The following is an 18,961-nucleotide window of genomic DNA, read 5'->3' as shown; positions in this document are numbered from 1 at the left end:
GTACCAGCTCTTTACCTCCCTGCCATTGGTCCAGAGGACGAGAGGCCTGGTGACAGCTGAAAGGGGGAAAGGTAGCACACATTGCAGGTGCCCCTTCCTCCTAAGCAGATAGGAGACACCAAGCCAGAGGTGGAACCACACACAATCCCCTCAAAAACAGCCCCTCACAACACCCCAGAGAGAGGCGTCTGACTCTTCACCCTCGCATGCTGCCTGCGCACCCCCCACTTCCCACCTTGGGAGGGAAGATCCTCAGTATCTAAAAAGCATCCAGATGCAAATGCTTCGTGGATCACGAGGAACCTCGAAGAGCAATGGTCACCATTCCAATGGGCGGAATGCGGAACAAAACTAAGGCATAATGGGAAGGAAAGAAAGGAAGAAACCTTTTGAGTTCTCTTTAGCGGCATGTATGTTAGCACACCGTGAATGAAATACCGCATTTGTAAAGGATTGACTGGTTTTGTATTGCAGCAGTTTATTTTGAGTCTCTGGATAGACCTATAGCTAACTGAGGATATATTGTGGAGTGATGTCTGTGTTCAAAGCCTGCTCCAGAGTCTGGAAGCAAGAAGGCAATGTGTACCTAGGGTTCTGGTTAATGCTGACATCAGCAGGCTAAAATAAATCACAGATCTTTCTCTTGCCTCAGTGTCCAAACATGTTGGTATGAATGAAGTGGTCAATGATGTCCAGGGAGGGAGATGCACCGCACACAGGAAGCTAATACATTAGGATCACCGGCGATTAGGTCTACACCCTGGACAGTCTATGGCTCTGTGTGCAATATTATTTCCCTGCAAAGAGCCTCACATCACTCAGTCCTCTGTCCCCTCCCTCACTATTTGAGACACTTATCCTGCCCAGCCTGCTTGCACTCAGGAAATCGATGGTTTTATAACCCTACCCCATTGAATGCCTTTGCATGCTCAGCATTGTGGAAGGCATCAGCATTGATCATCTCTCCCTGTGGCTGGACAAGTGCTTGGGCTTTCTTGCTGGTCCTTTCTGTGTCTCTGTTCTGCTCACTGACCTTAATTGGACAACAAGGATTGGAGGTGGAAAACCTGTTTTGCATGATAGTAGCCTCCGTTATTTAACCAATCCTGTCCTCAGAGTTTCCACTTTCCCTGCTCCTCCACACCCACTTTCCCCAGGTGAAAACCTTTTATGTTTCTAACTTTTATTAGCTCTGATGAAAGGCCATCAGGCTGACCCCTTCATGTTTCCCTGTCTTCACTGATGCTGCCAAGACCTGCTAAGGACTTCCAGCAGTTTGTCGTTTTTCATTTCAGATTTCCAACATCCACAGTATTTTGTTTTTGAATAGTCAGCTTATGTAAAAGGCAAGCCTGCCACTGTCCTATTAGTCTGTAAGGCTGCACTCTCATTGGAGAGACAAGGAGAGATGAGGGGTGGTGGTTTAAGGTAAGGGGCACTGCACCTCAGGCGAGGGAAAAAGTCGTTAGGAAGTGTCCACCATGGGACCTCCAGCCAGTGTGGGGACCAAACCCGCTCTGCTGGCGTGTTTCTGCATTAAAAACCAGCTGTCCGGCCAACTGTGCTTCTAGAATTTGCACATGGCTGCGTCCTTCTGGTGATAATGGGGCCACATAGCAGAGAGCAGTTCCAATCGCTCAGCCTCTGGGCTATCGGCCCGGCACACTCCCAGGGCACTGCTCTGCTGTATACAGCTTACATGTGAGTGTGAGCCATTCAATACTTAGGTGTAAAAACCAAAAGAACTGCAGATACTGGAAATCAGAAACAAAACAAAAGTTGGTGGAAAAGCTCAGCAGGTCATAGAGATGTACAGCACAGAAACAGCACAGTACGGTCCAACTTATCCGTGCCAACCAGATATCCTAATCTAATCTAGTCCCGTTTGCCAGCACTTAGCACAAACCCCTCTAAACCTTTCCTATTCACATAAATGTTATAATTGTCTTTTAAATGTTATAATTGTAGCTGCCTCTGACACTTCCTCTGGCAGCTGATTCCATACACACACCACTCTCTGTGTGAAAAAGTTAGCCTTTAGGCCCCTTTTAAATCTTTCCCCTCTCACCTTCAAACTATGCCCTCTAGTTCTGGACTCCTCCAATCCAGGGAAGAGATAAGAAATCAAAGTTAACATTTCTGGTCCAGTGACTGAGCTTTTCCAGCAACCTCTGTTTTTGTTTCAAAACTTACATGTAAGTAGGTACTCAAATAAACTTTAAAAGTATTTTCAAAAGACATCTCTTATTTTTGTGTTCAGACCGACATGTGCACAAACTTCCTAAACTGCAATTTCTAGAGCCAATTGCCTGGCTCTTTCGTTAAAGCACAATATATTTCTCTAAATGCATTGTCAGCATCAGCAGAGCATTGACAAATGCAAGTCAAATATGGAAGATATGAAAGACAGTGGAATGAATAATTCTCTGTGAGTAGTCAGTGTGATAATAGTACTCAAGGGAAACAATATAACTCACTTAGAGTGATTGCACTTGGAACACTCTTGAGAATCAAGTTCTACATATTGAGTTTTTTAATGAAGGTTAGTCCATCTTAACCTACATTTATCCAAAATCGTATTTCAAATATCAAATCTGTGACATTGTTTGTTGTTTGGAATGAAATCAGAAACGTATACAACAGAAACACATTCCTGCAACCAGGGATAGTTGATGTTCTCTCTTGTGACTCACAGTCGTGTTTTGATGAATAATTGGAAAGATTTGGTGCAATTAACTAATCAACAAGCCTTTGACTTTACAATGATATGTATTTTTGTTTTAATTTCCCTTTGAAATCTCGGGTATGCAATATTTATTTTCAAAACACTTCCTGTAGGAGTCCCATCGGGCTGAAACCTGATTATGCTTTACCATTATCCCCTGAGCACTTCACAGATTTAGATGCAAGGCGGTGTGTGTGTATATAACGTTGTATATCGTAGAGAGTCTAGTTCAAGATATAGGTCATGAATTTGCTGTATTGGGACATCTTCTTACATGTAAACCTGTAAGTTGAATACTTTCCACATCTATTAACACTAATGAATTTTGTCCTGTAGAAAGCTGGAATTGTGAGTTGCTAAATCAAAGTGAGGGCAACACAACATTTGAGGTCTTGCTGAATGACTTGACCCTTAACCAAGGAGATTTATGGTTTGAGATAATAGGAAATAAAGTGAATTAAAGACAAATAGAAAGAGGCAGACAGAAAGATTGGAACGCAAGAGAAAGAAAAATGTTAGAGAAAGACAGAAAAAGGTTTGAAAACCTGCTGAAATAATGGAGTACTAGTCAGAGCGGCTTTCCAAAATTTTCAGTTTGTTCTATTTTGGATCTCCAAGGACAGAGCATTACAGGAAAATTATTCATCACATTATCACCATTAAAAGTTAGAACTATCAACCTGCAATAAGTTCCATAGGACCATAGGACTTAGGAACAGGAGCAGAGTATTCGAGTCTGTACCATTATTCAATAAGATCGGGCTGAACTGGTTGTGGTCTCAACTCCACTTTCTAGTATACCCCCTCCTCATAACTGTTGAGTCCCTTGTCTCTAAGGAAACAGGATTTAGAAGCAGAAAAGCCAGAACCTCTGACAGAGCAGCATTCTCTCAAGACTGCACATGAGTGTAAGCCTTAACTATTGTGCTCAAGTTCTGGAGTGATTCTTGAACCCTGAACTTCTGAAGTCGCAGTAAACGATTGACCCATGACACTACCTAAAGAATAATTCCTCACTGTGATCTTGTAGTAGGTTTCACAGCAAGTGAATACATTAGAATAGTTTGTTTCTGGAATTCAGCTTTGAACCAAGATTACCACAGCCGCAATGCAGAGTACTAAACACTGGCCATCACAGTGCCTCACAACAGTGGCTGAACTTCATTTGCATTTACATTTCAGAGTGAAAGATTTCCTTGGGGCAAGTTAATAATAAGAGCATTTCAAATTTCTGACCTTTCACTTGCAAATCTGGCCGAGTCTATTATTCATCTGATAACCTATCCATTTGATAACCTATCTTCAGGCACAGAACATACTGAAAGATTTAACACACGCACACACGCAGCTACCTCATGAAAAATTGGACTTCTCTGCTTTTTCACTGTAACTCAGAGTCGAATTTCCACTCAGCTATGTTGGTTGTTTTCATGAATGGCCTATGAAGTCAACATTACCAGTGTAAAACATTTCCAAGACAGTGTATCATCAAGCCCTCCGAACCATGGACAATCCCTCAATGGATCAAGCTGCCAAAGGGAAAAATCACCATTACTTGAAAGGCTCACAACCCATCTTTATAACTATCAGCTCATGCTAACATTACCTATAAAAAAGGTTGCAGTCTGTGATGTGAATATAACCAAAGCAGAAGGGGAAAGTAACAGAACTTTAAGAGCAAGTTACATTCTGAATTAATTTAAGAGGCATTAGATTCATGCTGACCCTGCCCTCAAAGCCCACCAGATGCTCTGAATGAATAGGTTTTACGTGTCTAATTTTATATTGTGCAGCTATCCTCCATTTGCTGCCTTTTGCTGGAGAAACGATCTTGTTTTTACCAAGAGTATTTCATGTAGTTATAGACATAAGTTCTGTTTGATGTAGAGCTTCTTTTAAAATATACTCCTGTCCGAATTTTATGATGACCAGACAATTGTTATTCCAGTAGAGGAGGGAGTTGCAAATAGTGACCCTGCAGAATCCTCAATCCAGCAGACTCTGAAAGAACTGCCTAGGAAACTAAAGATTCCACTTTGCAATTTCCCCGAACTTACAACCTTCTGAAAGTCTCCAGTTAAATTGAAGACTTCAGGTGATTCTAATGAAATTAAGCAAAATAGTTCCTCAGAAAGGGTTAGATAATTAAATAACCAATTCTCCACCACCTTCTCAAGGGTAACTAGTGGGCAATAGATGCTGGCCCAGCCAGCAACACCCACAACCCATGAGAGAATAAAATAAACTCCTGAGTAGGTTCAACTGATCCCATCTTCATGTCATTTCCCTCGAGGATATCTTGAGGTGCTGGCAACCTCAAAATGGCAACCATGCAAATGTCACTGGTGTCTGCCAGAGACAAGAGAGAGAGAATGAGTTATAAAATGGAAGTAATAGTTTCAACACATTAATTCTATATTCACAGCAGCAGTAATGGGACAACAGCACAACACTGGACAATGAGTCTTATTTGGTTGCCAGGACACAGAGGTCTAAGTATCAATCCTGGCCCCATCCATGTAGGTAATGATCTTCTGCTCATAAGGGGTGAGGAGATGGATGTTGGTCTTCCCACTACTCAGCTTGTCTCTCTTTGCCTTATTGTGGCATGTTTTCTTCTGGAATGAAACAAAGCGAGGGATTGACTGAGTGCCTGGCACAGTTGTTAGGGCTGAGTGAGTGAGTAGGCAGCACAGTGGGTATGCAAGGCTATAGTCTCAGGTTATTGGGATGGGCAGGGGCACATGGGGAAGATGCTGCAGGCAACAGCGAAAGTGCATGAGTCTTGGTGGTAGTTGGGCGCAGTAGCAGAGATAGAGTGAGAGTAAGGAGCAGGAAAAAGAGTAAGGAGCACAGAAGGTCATTAACCACTTTTCTGGATTGTGGGCACTGCATTGACCCTGGTGCGACTTCAGACCAGGTTTCCTCTGGCAGTCCTTGGGAATAAGGATGCCCCTCCTCCACACCAACCCACCCTCTAGGACCCTGTCAGTGAAACCACTTTCCCTTTCTCAACATCTCTGGGGTAATTCCTCACAGACAAGGAACTGGGTGGGGCAGCTCCTAACTAACTGAATTCAACTCTTCCTTGGTACTTTAAGATAGCATGCCACAAGGTTTTATATTTTGTTCTCTAGACTTGGAGATTTTGTGGGCGGCACGGTGGTACAGTGGTTAGCACTGCTGCCTCGCAGCGCTAGAGACCCGGGTTCAATTCCCACCTCAGGCGACTGACTGTGTGGAGTTTGCACGTTCTCCCCGTGTCTGCGTGGGTTTCCTCCGGGTGCTCCGGTTTCCTCCCACAGTCCAAAGATGTGCAGGTCAGGTGAATTGGCCATACTAAATTGCCCGTAGTGTTAGGTAAGGGGTAAATGTGGGGGTATGGGTGGGTTACGCTTCGGCGGGTCGGTGTGGACTTGTTGGGCCGACGGGCCTGTTTCCACACTGTAAAGTAATCTAATCTAATTTTCTGTGTATGTTTTTCTTCAACAAGGGGTCAACAAGGGGTGGTTGGATATATTTACACAATTTATGCTTTCTATTAACAGTGTCTACACCTTTGCTCGAAAAAGTGGTGCTTTACTTTATTCATTCACGAGAAATGGGGACCACTGCCTAGACCAGCATTTATTGCCCATCCCTAATTGCCCCGGTTTATGAGTCAACCACATTGTTATAGGTCTGGAGTCACATGTAAGTAGCTTCCTTCATTACTGGGCATTAGTGAGCCAGATAGGTTTTTCCCTGACAACTGTTTCATGGTCATCATTAGATCCTTAATTCCTTATTGAATCCAAATTCCACCATCTGCCCCTCACAGGATTTGAACCTGGATCCCTGGGACATTAGCTGACTTTCTACATTAATGATAATGCCACTAGATCATTGTTTCCTTTGTAATAGATTTGTTCTTTATTTGTTATTTAAATAACTTGCCAGATGTGTTTTGATACTGAACTGCACGCAGTCTGATGTAAATGGCGTTACCCGTCCATGTTTAAATTAGAACTTTGTTACTGACCAGTGAGGAGTTGGATAAAGAAGGAAATCGGTTCACTGGTCCAATGAATCCTTTCCTAATTTGGTTGTAACAATATCTTTGAAATTTTCAGTTTCAAGAACTCTGATAACTCCGGTATTGACAATTCAGATCTAGTGCAGTGTTAATATTTTTACATCATTATTAGACAGTTTCTGACTTGATACTTTACGATATACCTATTTCTTGTGGCAATGAATATGGTTGTACTCCACATCCCAGTAACTCTTGATTCTAACAAAAAGAGTTAGATGTTTCACTTTCTGTAATGTGTTAAAATCCATTGAATGCTAGTCAATGACAATGGATTAAAAGTTCAGCTTGGCTGGTGAAATGGATCAGCTACCTTTATACGCAGTATTCTGTTATTCACTTCCACTGCGGTCAATGCAAATATATATAATGCGCTGTGTATAATAGGAAATTAATCTAATACATTTTACGACACCATCTGATATGCAATTCTACTCCAACATTGATGGAAGAATATGACTGCATTCTATTAAACAAGTTTATTTTATCAGGACTGATTGTGTGTTAGCTTAGTTTATAGCTCTTTTGCCTCCAAGTCAGACATTTGTGAGTTTAAGTCTCATTCCAAGGCTGAGGACAAAAATCAAGGTTGACACCACAACATTGCACTGAGTGCTGCACAGCCTTCTTCCAGACCAGATGTTAAACTGAGGCACAGTCTATTCTTGCAGGTGGATAAAACAGATGCAATGGGAATATTTGGATGAAGCACAGAAGCATTCACTTCAGTGTCCTGGTCAATATTCATCCCTCAATCAACATCACTAAACAAATTATCTGATCATGCTGCCTGTAAATTAGTTGCCACATTTCCTATATTACAACAATGACTACACTTCAAGTGTATTTCACTGTTTGTAAAATTTTGGAATGTCCTATAACCATGAAAGATGTTATGTTATTTTCTTTCGTTTTAAAATGAGAAAAGCAAATTATGAATTTTGTTCAATAATTTAATGTTCTCAGTTAATTTTAAACTATTCAAAAACATAACCAAAGTGTAACTAAAACATTTCTGAATTTAAAAGTTAAATTCAATATGAATTCATTAGACAGAAAAATTATGTAAAATAGTGAAGGTAGTATTTTCCACTTTGCCAAATATTTCAATCCATTGACCTTACCTCCATGAATTCACTGTAAAATAAGTATCTAAATTAACCTTCAATGGAGTTCTTGTGACTAAAACACATCCGAAGAGACCGTATTTAATAGGTTATATCAACAGGGAGATAAATGCAGCAGATGGATGATGTTCACTCAGATGCTGAGCTTTCAAATCTAATTCTTCAAACCCTGATGGCTTTGGATCATGAAAATAACGATGGCACTAATTCATATCCTTGAGGATCTAGCTATAACTCGACATAAGTTTCAAGAGAAACCTGCCACACAGCTTTGGCGGCTTGACAGAAATCAGGGTTGGATCTGAAAGTGAATATGATAGTGTCAGCAGCACATAGGGAGGTAAAGGAAGATCTCAGCACAAAACATATGGCTCCAGCAGGAGTGATAATGGCACAGTTCAAACATGCAATATTAAAGTCTGGTTTCTGTTAGTTCAAGACTATTCTAGTGAAGGAGGCAGGTATGCCAAAGTCCTGGGAGAGTTTACACAAAATGCCTCCCAATGAAAGATTCTTCCAAGCTTGATCAACACCGTAGAGAGGTTTGGTGGATTCTAACATTGAGTCACATTTGAAACTAGAATTTTATGACTGATGCTTGATCACTACATCCTTTTCCAAGAAGAGCAGAAAATCATCCTGGCTAATATTTCTCCCTCATCTTCTGGGATCTGTCTGCAAATTAGGTGCTGCTATTGACCATAAATAATCAATATATACTGTCAAGTTTTTATAATGTAATATGTTAAAATACACATGCAATACTGATTATCAAAAGTATGAAATTGATTTAATATTCTGCTACCTTTTATTAAATTCTTTTGCAGAAATGAGTGTTGATGCTAAGACCGGTATTTGCTGCTCATCTCAAATTACCCTTGAACTGAGAGAGAGGTTCAGAGTCAGACACATTCCTGAGGGTTTGGAGTAATGTGTAGGCCAATTTCTTGTGCTCATTCACAAACCTTATGTCAAAAAATGATTATTTCATGGCTTGAGACTTGCTTTCAATTACAGATGTATTGTTTTAAAGTAAACTTTACCAGCTGTCATGGTGGAATAGATACCTGTGCTCCCAGGGTACTACTGCTCCAGTGATAAGTGACTTCAAAACCTGAAGCTATTGTAAAATCCTTCACTCAACATAAAACTGAAACCTGTCCCTCTTAATCCACCTGAGATTAACATGATCTAAATTGAAACTATGTACAAAAATTGCTGGAAATACTCAGCATGTCTGACAGCATCCATGGAGCAAAAGACAAAGTTAGCATTTTGAGTCTGATCTGACTATTTTTCAGATTCTGTCTGAAGAATTTATATTCTACTTGAAACATTTCCACACTGATGCTACAAGAGCATTTCTGACACTTTCTGTTTTGAAATCAGATGACCAGAATTTGTAGCAGTTTGCAGTTTGTTTGGATTTGGTAAAAGCCAAAGATACATTTATCGTATTGTTGGAACAGAAATTGCTGTGGTAGTGATTTCTTGTGGCTTGGTAGCGAAATCTTCTGTTTGTATCCATTTATTTGTGCTGAGCAAGCCAGTAGTCTACTGTTAGTAACAATTCAATGACGTTATGTGGCACGGTGGCTCAGTGGTCAGCATCTGCTGCCTCAGAGTACCAAGGACCTGGGTTCAGTTCCACCCTCAGGTGACTGTCTGTGTGGAGTTTGCATGTTCTCCCTGTACCTGTATGGGTTTCCTCCCACATGCCATGGTATGCTGGTTAGGTGAATTAGCCATGCTAAATCGCCCTTAGTAAGACTATTGGAAATACAGGGGTGGGAGGGATGCTTTTTGCAGGGTAATTGTGGATCGAGTGACCTGCTTCCACACTGTAGGGAGTTTATGTCCTAATCATGGAACTGGCAGTTCCAAGAAAGCTAGGTGGCAACACTCAAATCTGCCCAGCAATAAGGGAGGGGCTTATTTCAGAATTTTCATCAGGACAGATTGGGAGCCACTGAAGAGAGTTCAAAGGTTACAGTTAGTTGGAGTAGGAGACAGACAAGAACAGAAGCGGACACCATCTGAAGTGTGCTGCTGTTAACTCAGCCGCTAAAGGTGACTTAACTACACAGGATTTGTACAGTGAGGGCTCAGGGATGTCCCAGGGCAGATGAATAGCTCAGGGCAGTGAGACCTCAGAGAGGTTCTGGAGCTGTGGGCGTTGCTGAGAAGAAATTATATGCCACTAATAGTTTAGCTGAGATTGGGGTTTGACAATCCCACAGGCAACGTTTATTGGATGCAACTGAGCAAGATTAAATCTCTGTGAAAAACCCAGAGGCAATTTCATTTGAGTGGAATGGTCATTGAAAAGCTGGAGCGATGCTTGTGAGTGAGTACCATAGTGCAGTTCCAGAGTCTAGGGGATGCAGAACCAGCAAAGGGAGTGATTGATAGGGGGCATTTCCGCAATATTGAGTGATTGGAAATGTTAGGAACGAACAAGGGTCAGCTTAAGCTACATTTAACCATTTGGTCAGATTTAAGGAGGGAGATGCAGAGATAAATTACATGATAATGCAACCACAGGCCTCACCCATTAAGAACTCTCACACTCCCTGCACTCACAGTTCTCCCGTCATTGCAATATTAATTTTATTACTTCCCAGGTTCTCAAAATTGCTGAATTCTTGGCCTCCTTTGACTTATCTATTGTACTGCAAACTTGTAGCGTTTAATGCTAAAAATAGTTAAGCCTTCCTCACTCCTTGTTTTATATTTTCTCTTGCTGTCTTTCACAACCTTGTTGGTGTTTTATAAAATCAGCCTGGACCTTTCACCCCAGTGGAAAAGAATCAAAAACACAAATGAATTGAGGGTGACACAGCAGCTCAGTGGTTGGCACTGCTGCCTCACAGCACCAAGGACTTAGATTTGATTCCACCCTCAGGCAACTGTCTGTGTGGAGTTTGCACAGTCTCCCAATGTCTGTGTGGGTTTTCTTCCACAGTCCAAAGATGTGCAGGTTAGGTGGGTTGGCCATGTTGAATTGTCCATAGAGTCCTGGAATGTGCAGGCTGGGTGGATGAGCTATGGGAAATGCAGGGTTAAGGAGGGGTAGATCTGGGTGGGATGCCCTTTGAAGGGTCAGTGTGGACTCGATGGGCCTGCTTCCGCCCTATAGGGATTCTATAATAAATTTTCCTAAATTTTTCCTAATGAATGGCGTGATGTTTCTTCATTCGAGTTTCACTTTGAGAAAATAAATGACCATACCAGGTATCTCCAAGTTATCCCAGCAAGCATACATTTCAGAGACCGTCTGCTCTACAAAGCAATTTCCCAAGAATTAGGAAACATTTTTTTTTGCTCGTACTACTTCATCAGTTGTTTCACTTCTCACGGATATTTGTGACAGTAACTTGCATCTTTAAACATGAAATATAGATGAAGATATGCAGTTACACAGCAGGCAATGGGTTGGACCAGTCTGAATACTAGGGCCATATCAGCTGTTACTGTCTTCCCCACTCAAGCAGCTCAATATTTCCAAGAAAATCTATCCAGCATGCTTATTCAGCTCTTTGTACATTTTTTTTTTAAAAAGACATGGAATTAAGACTATCCAGTGATGCTGTGATCTAAATCATTGAATTGATTCCAGTTTTAGCAGGTCACCTTGCATTAGAAAAATCAGGGTGGAAAGAGCAGGTGTCATTTCAGAAAATGTACAGAGGGGAGCTGCTTTATTTCAAAGTCACTTGATCTCCTGAGGTGCTCTTTGTTCTTCAACCACAGAAGTGAAACCTCAAACCAGTACAGCACCAACGTCACTGTTCCATTTCCTGTACCATCTGCCCTTTAGTCTCTGAATAAGCTTGACAAGGTGGGCTATATTCAATCTCCTTGTACATCAAATGAATGAAGCAATTTTTCACATAGTCAGTGTGAGCACTGGTTTGAAAGAGCAATTTCTATTTGACTTCAGACTTGGAGGAAAGTAGGCCCCCTGGTGCCAGCTAGTTTTGTTTGGAGCCTGAAAGGATATTTTCTTCATAACATTATCACAAATCTTAGAATTGTTTCTGCATAGTTGGAGGCTATTTGGCCCATCATATCTGAACTGGCCTTTGAGCAGCTTCCTTACTGCTTTCTCCTGTAAAACTGCATTTTAAATTAACATTCTAATCTCCTTTTAAATGCTTTAACTGAACATATTTCTTCAATAATGTTTATATTTTTTTCATCTTTCTTTTTAGGTTAGGGATAATTCCACAACATGACAGCCACACTCATTTCCGAACACTTTCCACTTTGCAGTCTTTACGTTGTGTATATTTTGAAAAAGTGTAAATGCTTCACAGGAAAACTTAGCTGAGGTATGGTAAAGAGTGTGCAAATCTCATGCATCAGCTGAATTCCCTTATTAATACCAACAATATCTTCCAGCGTTCATGAGCAGAACCTTGAAATGTATGTTGTAGAAACTTTCTAGCTAAGCATCTTATTTATTGCCAACTTACATGAAGTACATCAGAAAATACAAACTCATACTTTGACTGGAATACAACACATGATTTGCATGGTTTCTGATACATGTTGATTAGAGTAGAAAGCACAATAAAGATTATTCTTTGGAAAGTCTACAATAACATTATATATAAAAATTGTTGTCTTATTAAGACCATCCATGAAAATATGAACAGTGATCAGATTTGTGACAAATCACACGGTTACAATACGATATGTTGTAGGAATATAACTTTTACTTTGGGGGTTAAAATTTTTGAATGCATGATAAATGAGAGTATCTAGTCAGCAGCTCATGTCTGAATCTGAAAACAATTGCAGTTCAAAGCAGAGACTTATTTTTTTTTAAGTCAGAGTTATACAGCTCAGAAAAGGCCCTTTGGCCCATCAAGTCTGCACCAACCTATCTGTACTAATCTGACTTTCCAGTAATTGATCAATTAGGTTAATGGACTGAGGGCTGGCAAATGGAGTTTAATTTGGACAAATGTGAGGTGTTGCATTTTGGTAAAACAAACAAGGACAGGACTTATACAATTAATGGTAGGGCCCTGGATAATGTTGTAGAACACAGAGACCTAGGGGTTCAGGTACATAATTCTTTGAAATTTTCATCATGGGTAGACAGGGTGGTTAAGAAGGTATTTAGCACACTTGCCTTTATTGCTCAGACCTCTGAGTATGGGACCAAAAGAGAAAATGCTGGAAAATCTCAGCAGGTCTGGCAGCATCTGTAAGGAGAGAAAAGAGCTGGCGTTTCGAGTCTAACTGACCCTTTGTCAAAGCTTTGTCAAAGGGTCAGTTAGACTCGAAACACCAGCTCTTTTCTCTCCTTCCAGATGCTGCCAGACCTGCTGAGATTTTCCTGCATTTTCTCTTTTGGTTTCAAATTCCAGCATCCGCAGTAATTTGCTTTTATCTGAGTATGGGAGTTGGGACGTCATATTGAGGTTGTACAGGATGTTGGTGAGGCCTCTTCTGCAATACTGTGAGCAGTTCTGGTCACCCTGCTGTAGGAAGTATATTATTAAACTGGAGATATTAAAAAAAATTACCAGGATGTTGCTGGGAACAGAGGGTTTGAGATATAAAAATAGACTGGAAATGCAGGGCTTTTTTGACTGGAGTATAGGAGATTGACAGGTGACCATTTTGAGGCTTATAAAATCATGAGGGGCACAGTTCAGGTGAATGACAAGGGTCTTTTCCGTAAGGTGGGGGTGTTCAAAACTAAGGGCATATTTTTAGGGTAAGAAGAAAAACATTTAAAAAGGACATGAGGGGCAACTATTTTACACAACAGTGGTTCATATGTAGAATGAACTGCCAGAGAAAGTGGTGGATGCATTTACAATTACAACATTTAAAAGACATTTGGATAAGTTCATGAATAGGAAATGTTTGGAGGGATATGTAAGCAGGCAGGTGGGACTAGTTTAGTTTGGGATTATGGTCAGCATGGACTGGTTGTACCGAAGGGTCTGTTTCCATGCTGTATGACTCAATGACTCTATTTGGCCTATAGTCTTGAATATTTTGACATTTATGCTGCTTATCCAAATATTTTTTAAAAGACGTAATGTTGAGGTTTCCTGGATCTCTGCTCTTCCAACAGTACATTCCATATTCCCACAACCTTCGCAGTGAAAATGTTTTTCCTCAAATCCTTTCTAAACATCTTGCTCTTCACCTGAAAATATGCCCTCTCATTATTGACCCTTCAACTAAAGGGAACAACTGCTTCCTATCCACCCTATCCATTCCACTCATAGTCTTATGCACCTCTATCAAGTCCCCTCTCAGCCTTCTCTGCTCTAAAGACAACAACCAGCCTCTCTTCATAGCTAAAATGCTGCAGTTCAGGAAACATCCTGGTGAATCTCTTCAGCACCTCCTTCAATGCAATCCCATTCTTCCTATAGTGTGAGAATCAGAACTGCACACTGTGCTCCAGCTGTCCTTTGTACAGCTTCAACCTAAAGTCCCCGTTTTTATAATCTATGTCATGATGGACAAAATTGATTGTCCCATATGTCTTCTTAATCATTCTATTAATCTGCCCCACCACCTCAGGGATCTGTGCATATGTACCCCATGATCGCTTTGTTCCTCAAGATTCCTCCTTTCCTGTGATTTTAAAACTTAACCACAGGTATACATACACACTATATACATTCTACCAGACAACCTGCTCATATAGTCAACTATAATTAGTGAAATATAGGGCTGAATTTTCGCATTTTTATTTAAAGTGCTTTTTCAAGTGAGATTCATGGTACCCAGTCAGCCATGGCTCACAGTGATTTTCCTGACTCAATCTTTCATAATTATGAAAACGACTCCTTGGTGTCCCTTTCCCGGAATTGCAGAGCAGGAGCCTGGGAGGTGCTTCCCATTGCTAGGACTTTCACGCTACTAATGCCATAATTAAAGCCACCACTTCAGATGCAGCAAGCCAGGAACTGCCTCTCATTGATGTGCTGCTTGACCATTATCGCCAAGGACATGGCCCAGAATGCAAAGCTAACTTCTTGCTTTGCAGACAGGGACCTGGCAGTGCTAGTAGGTGGGAGAGGGGAGAGGGGGGCTGTCCTTTTTACTGCTGACTGACAAAGGAGGTGATGCAACCAGATCAAAACCAAGATGGTGACCCAGGTCAGTGCTGCATCCTGGGTTAGAAGGGAGTCCCAGCAGGTCAGGAAAGAGGTTAATGATTGTCTGCGCTACACCATGGTAAGTTCCATCTTTCCTCTGATTCCTCACATTCACAGGGCCACCCCCATTCTGCAACTGCACACACAAATCACTAAAGCACATGGATAACAACTCTCACTACTGCATGCATTATGCTCACTGAACATCTCTCACCTCGCCCTTTCAAATTACTAAACTTTCCTGTCCTCTGTGCTTCCCACACACTCACTGGGGACAAAATGTGATCCAATAAACATATCCTGATTTTGGCATAACTGATTCATAAGCAATTAATTCAATTTAACAATTATGTAATTAGTTTTAGCTTTTCCATAATTACACCCTAACACCTACAGGTCATCTTTCATTTTCCTTAACAAACATGGAACACTGTTACTGGTAATATAGTTGTATAAAGTTAAAAATCACACAACACCAGGTTATCATTCAACAGGTTTATTTGGAAGCACTAGCTTTCGGAGCACTGCTCCTTCATCAGGTGGTTGTGAAGTGTAAGATCATAAGACACAGACTTTATCGCAAAAGTTTACAGTGTGATAAATTTAAATTGTATATTGAAAAAGACCTGGATTGTTTGTTAAGTCTCTCATCTTTTAGAATGACCATTTTGGTTTCAGTTCTTTCATACGTAAATCCCAGGACTTTTTTAAAGTTACATTTTCAAGTGACCGTTAACAATAGGTGCCATGTTAGCCCAGATAATGCATTGAAGGTGTGAGGTGCCTGTGTGAGGCTGTCTGTGCCCCAACGTTCAGACTGATTCTAATCTAAAAAAGGGATTTACAGAATCTTACATGGATTCATGCAGTTTTTGAGCAAAATAAAATGTAATTCTACAAAGATAAATTCACCCCACAAACTTGTGTGTGTGTGTGTGTGCGCGCACTTGTGGGTGCGTGTGTACAGGGCTGGGGCATGAGTGTCTGTGAGAGAGTATATGTATCGTATGTGTGTGAGTGTGAGTGTAAAGGGGTATAAGTCTGTGAGAGGGTGCGTGTGTGTGTGTATGAATGTGGGAGTATATGTGTGACTGTATGAGACAGGGTCTGCGTGAGTGTATGAATCTGTAGGAGTGTGTGTGTGTCTATGTATGTGTCTGTATAGTGGGGTCACCTGTAGTGTGATATGAACCCAAGGTCCTGGTTGAGGCCATCAACGTGGGTACTGAACTTGGCTATCATCCTCTGCTCGGCCACTTTGCGTTGTTGCCTGTCCCAAAGTTGTATAGTGAGGTTGGGAGCTGGCATCGGCTTTCTTAAACTTATTATATAAGTTGCCCTGTATCTATAATTCACGCTGGTTTGTTATGAAAAGCAGTCTAATTTTAATTCATCACATTTTCAATATTTAGAGAGTCTCATCAGTGGGCAAATGCCAGCAGGAATAAAACTAGGCCCTCACTTCATATCATGGATGCTTTTAAAAAATTTAATGCGATGCAATTCAACACTTTAAGGTTATGGTTTGACAAAAGCCATTTAGGTGCTTCCAGCTCTGAATGAACTTGAATTTGAGAAAAGCTTCACATTGTTAATCCCATCCACCATACTGTTCTAGTTGATTTAACCCAGCACACATTTCCACATTCCCACAAGCAGAACTCATCGTAAGAAGTCCAGACAGGGCCCACAGCCCGCAGCAGAGGGAGTTTTCATATCACATGTCTAATCTTGACATCTGGGATGAGAATCTCTGGTGCAAATAGATCAACAGATTTCAATCATTTCAACGAGAATTGGATGACTACTGAAACAGGCATGTACTTGAAAGATTGTGAATAAGATCATTCAGTCAATGTTATGGCACACCCAATTTAAATCAATCCAGTCCAAGTGCAGCACTGTGAGAATTAAGGAACAAAAGGATTAACTCTGACTTTCTCTATATGTTATTGCGATTGAAATACAATATTAAAATACATTGCTTCTCGAAATGTTTTCTTTAAAGACCTGAACTTCATGACCTATTCTCTTTTCCAATTCACATTGAAACTAAAAATCTAACAACCTTGAAAATATTCTCGTTGCTGAAGATTGGAGATTTGTGATTAAAAGCAGGCCATTGCGTCTCCTCCTCTTGAATCTGCTTTGCCATTTAATCATTGCTGGCCCTTACCTCAAATCCCTTCACCTATCTTAAATCTGATTTTTCAAACAAGGAAAGATGTGACAGAACCAAGACAACATTTGGTTCCAACGAGGAGACAGTACTTGCCCAGTTTCAATCAGTTGTCTCTTCAAGCAACATTTGTCAGAGGCAGAAATGGAGTTCTGCAACTCATTTGATTTTCGCTGTTGGCTAATTTGAAGAGAAAAGCACAACTGACTGAGGTATTCAATGTGTAGCAGGGAAATGGAATTTTACAGCTTTCAGCTAGACAAATGAGAAGTTTTAAAAACTGTGAGCCAGGTAAGGCCCATCTATCCACTTTGACAAAGGGTCAGTTAGACTCGAAACGTCAGCTCTTTTCTCTCCTCACAGATGCTGCCAGACCTGCTGAGATTTTCCAGCATTTTCTCTTTTGGTCCCATGTATCCACTGATGATTGTCACATAAACCAATCTGATTCAGTAATGTGCTTCAGGGAAGGATATCTGCCTTCCTAACCTACATGTGACGACAAACTCATAGCATTGTGGTTGACTCTTAATTGATTCTGGACAATTAGAGATTGGCAATAAATGATGGCTTAGCTAACATCACCCAGATCCCACAAACAAATTTTTAGAAACTCAGGTGTCAAAAATGAAAAGCAGCCCTGTTACCACTCTCTGACATAGCTTTGCAGCTCGTATGGATAGCTGAGGTTCCTCCTGAACCAGGTGAGGGGCGCAAGAGTGGATGCCAATGAGAGTCACATTTCTGCAGAGCTAATTCGAAGCTTACTGGTGGGATGATCTGTCATGGACTCTACTCTGTCACTAATCAGGTCTGCAAGGTTAGTATAAACATTTTTATTGGAGCTGAGAAAAGCAGGACTACTCTGGACTCCACAAAAATACTCTTGAGTCTCTGCCAACGCAAATTTTTAACCATTCCACATATCTGAAGCAGACCCAGCCCTCACCGTGCATCCCTCACACCTCCAGTGCCCCTTGCCCCTTCCTCATCCCTGTCACACCACGTGCCAACTAACAATGCTGCCCCCTAGACCTTAGAAAGTACACCAGTGGGACTACCTTTATAGGAACCAAAGGATCCCTCCAGTGTGGAAGTAGGCCATTCGGCCCATCGCATTCACACTGTCCCTCTGAACAGCATCCCACCCAGACCCAGGCTCCTACCCTATCCCTGTAACTATGCATTCCCAATGGCTAATCCACCTAGCCTGTACATTCCTGGACACTATGGGCAATTTAGCCGAGCCAATCCACCCAACTTTCACATCTTTGGTCTCGATACTTCATTGGGAAAGACAAGTCAGAGGTTCCATGTGAGTAAGGCCCAGATCTATAAAATAGATCAGACTTTATGCTGCAAACACCCAGTCCATACCCATGATGTTATTTATGCCAATTGTATACATCATAAACATGCCACACTTGCCGAACAGCACAGTAGAGAGACACACATTTAGACAGTATGTTTACTTTTACATGGCAGATACCAACTGAGGAAGCTCAAAAATACACTCATCCAATATTATCCTAATTATGACCACAGGTATCAACATTGATTTACAGCATGTTTCTGGTGATTGTCATTTCTATTCTATTTCAGTACCTTCTCAGTTATTATGAATATCAAGCTTCCTTTCCTGATGTTTTCTAAAACCTCTATTTCAAGAGGTTATGATCATAAAAGGATCATGTGAGATGTGGAGTGAGGTCTTTCTCG

This window comes from Chiloscyllium plagiosum, unplaced genomic scaffold (assembly GCF_037043375.1).
Source record: "Chiloscyllium plagiosum isolate Xiang-an unplaced genomic scaffold, Cpla_swu_hap1 HiC_scaffold_23, whole genome shotgun sequence".
In the NCBI taxonomy this organism is placed as follows: Eukaryota; Metazoa; Chordata; class Chondrichthyes; order Orectolobiformes; family Hemiscylliidae; genus Chiloscyllium; species Chiloscyllium plagiosum.
Note: the sequence above shows the minus strand (reverse complement) of the source record.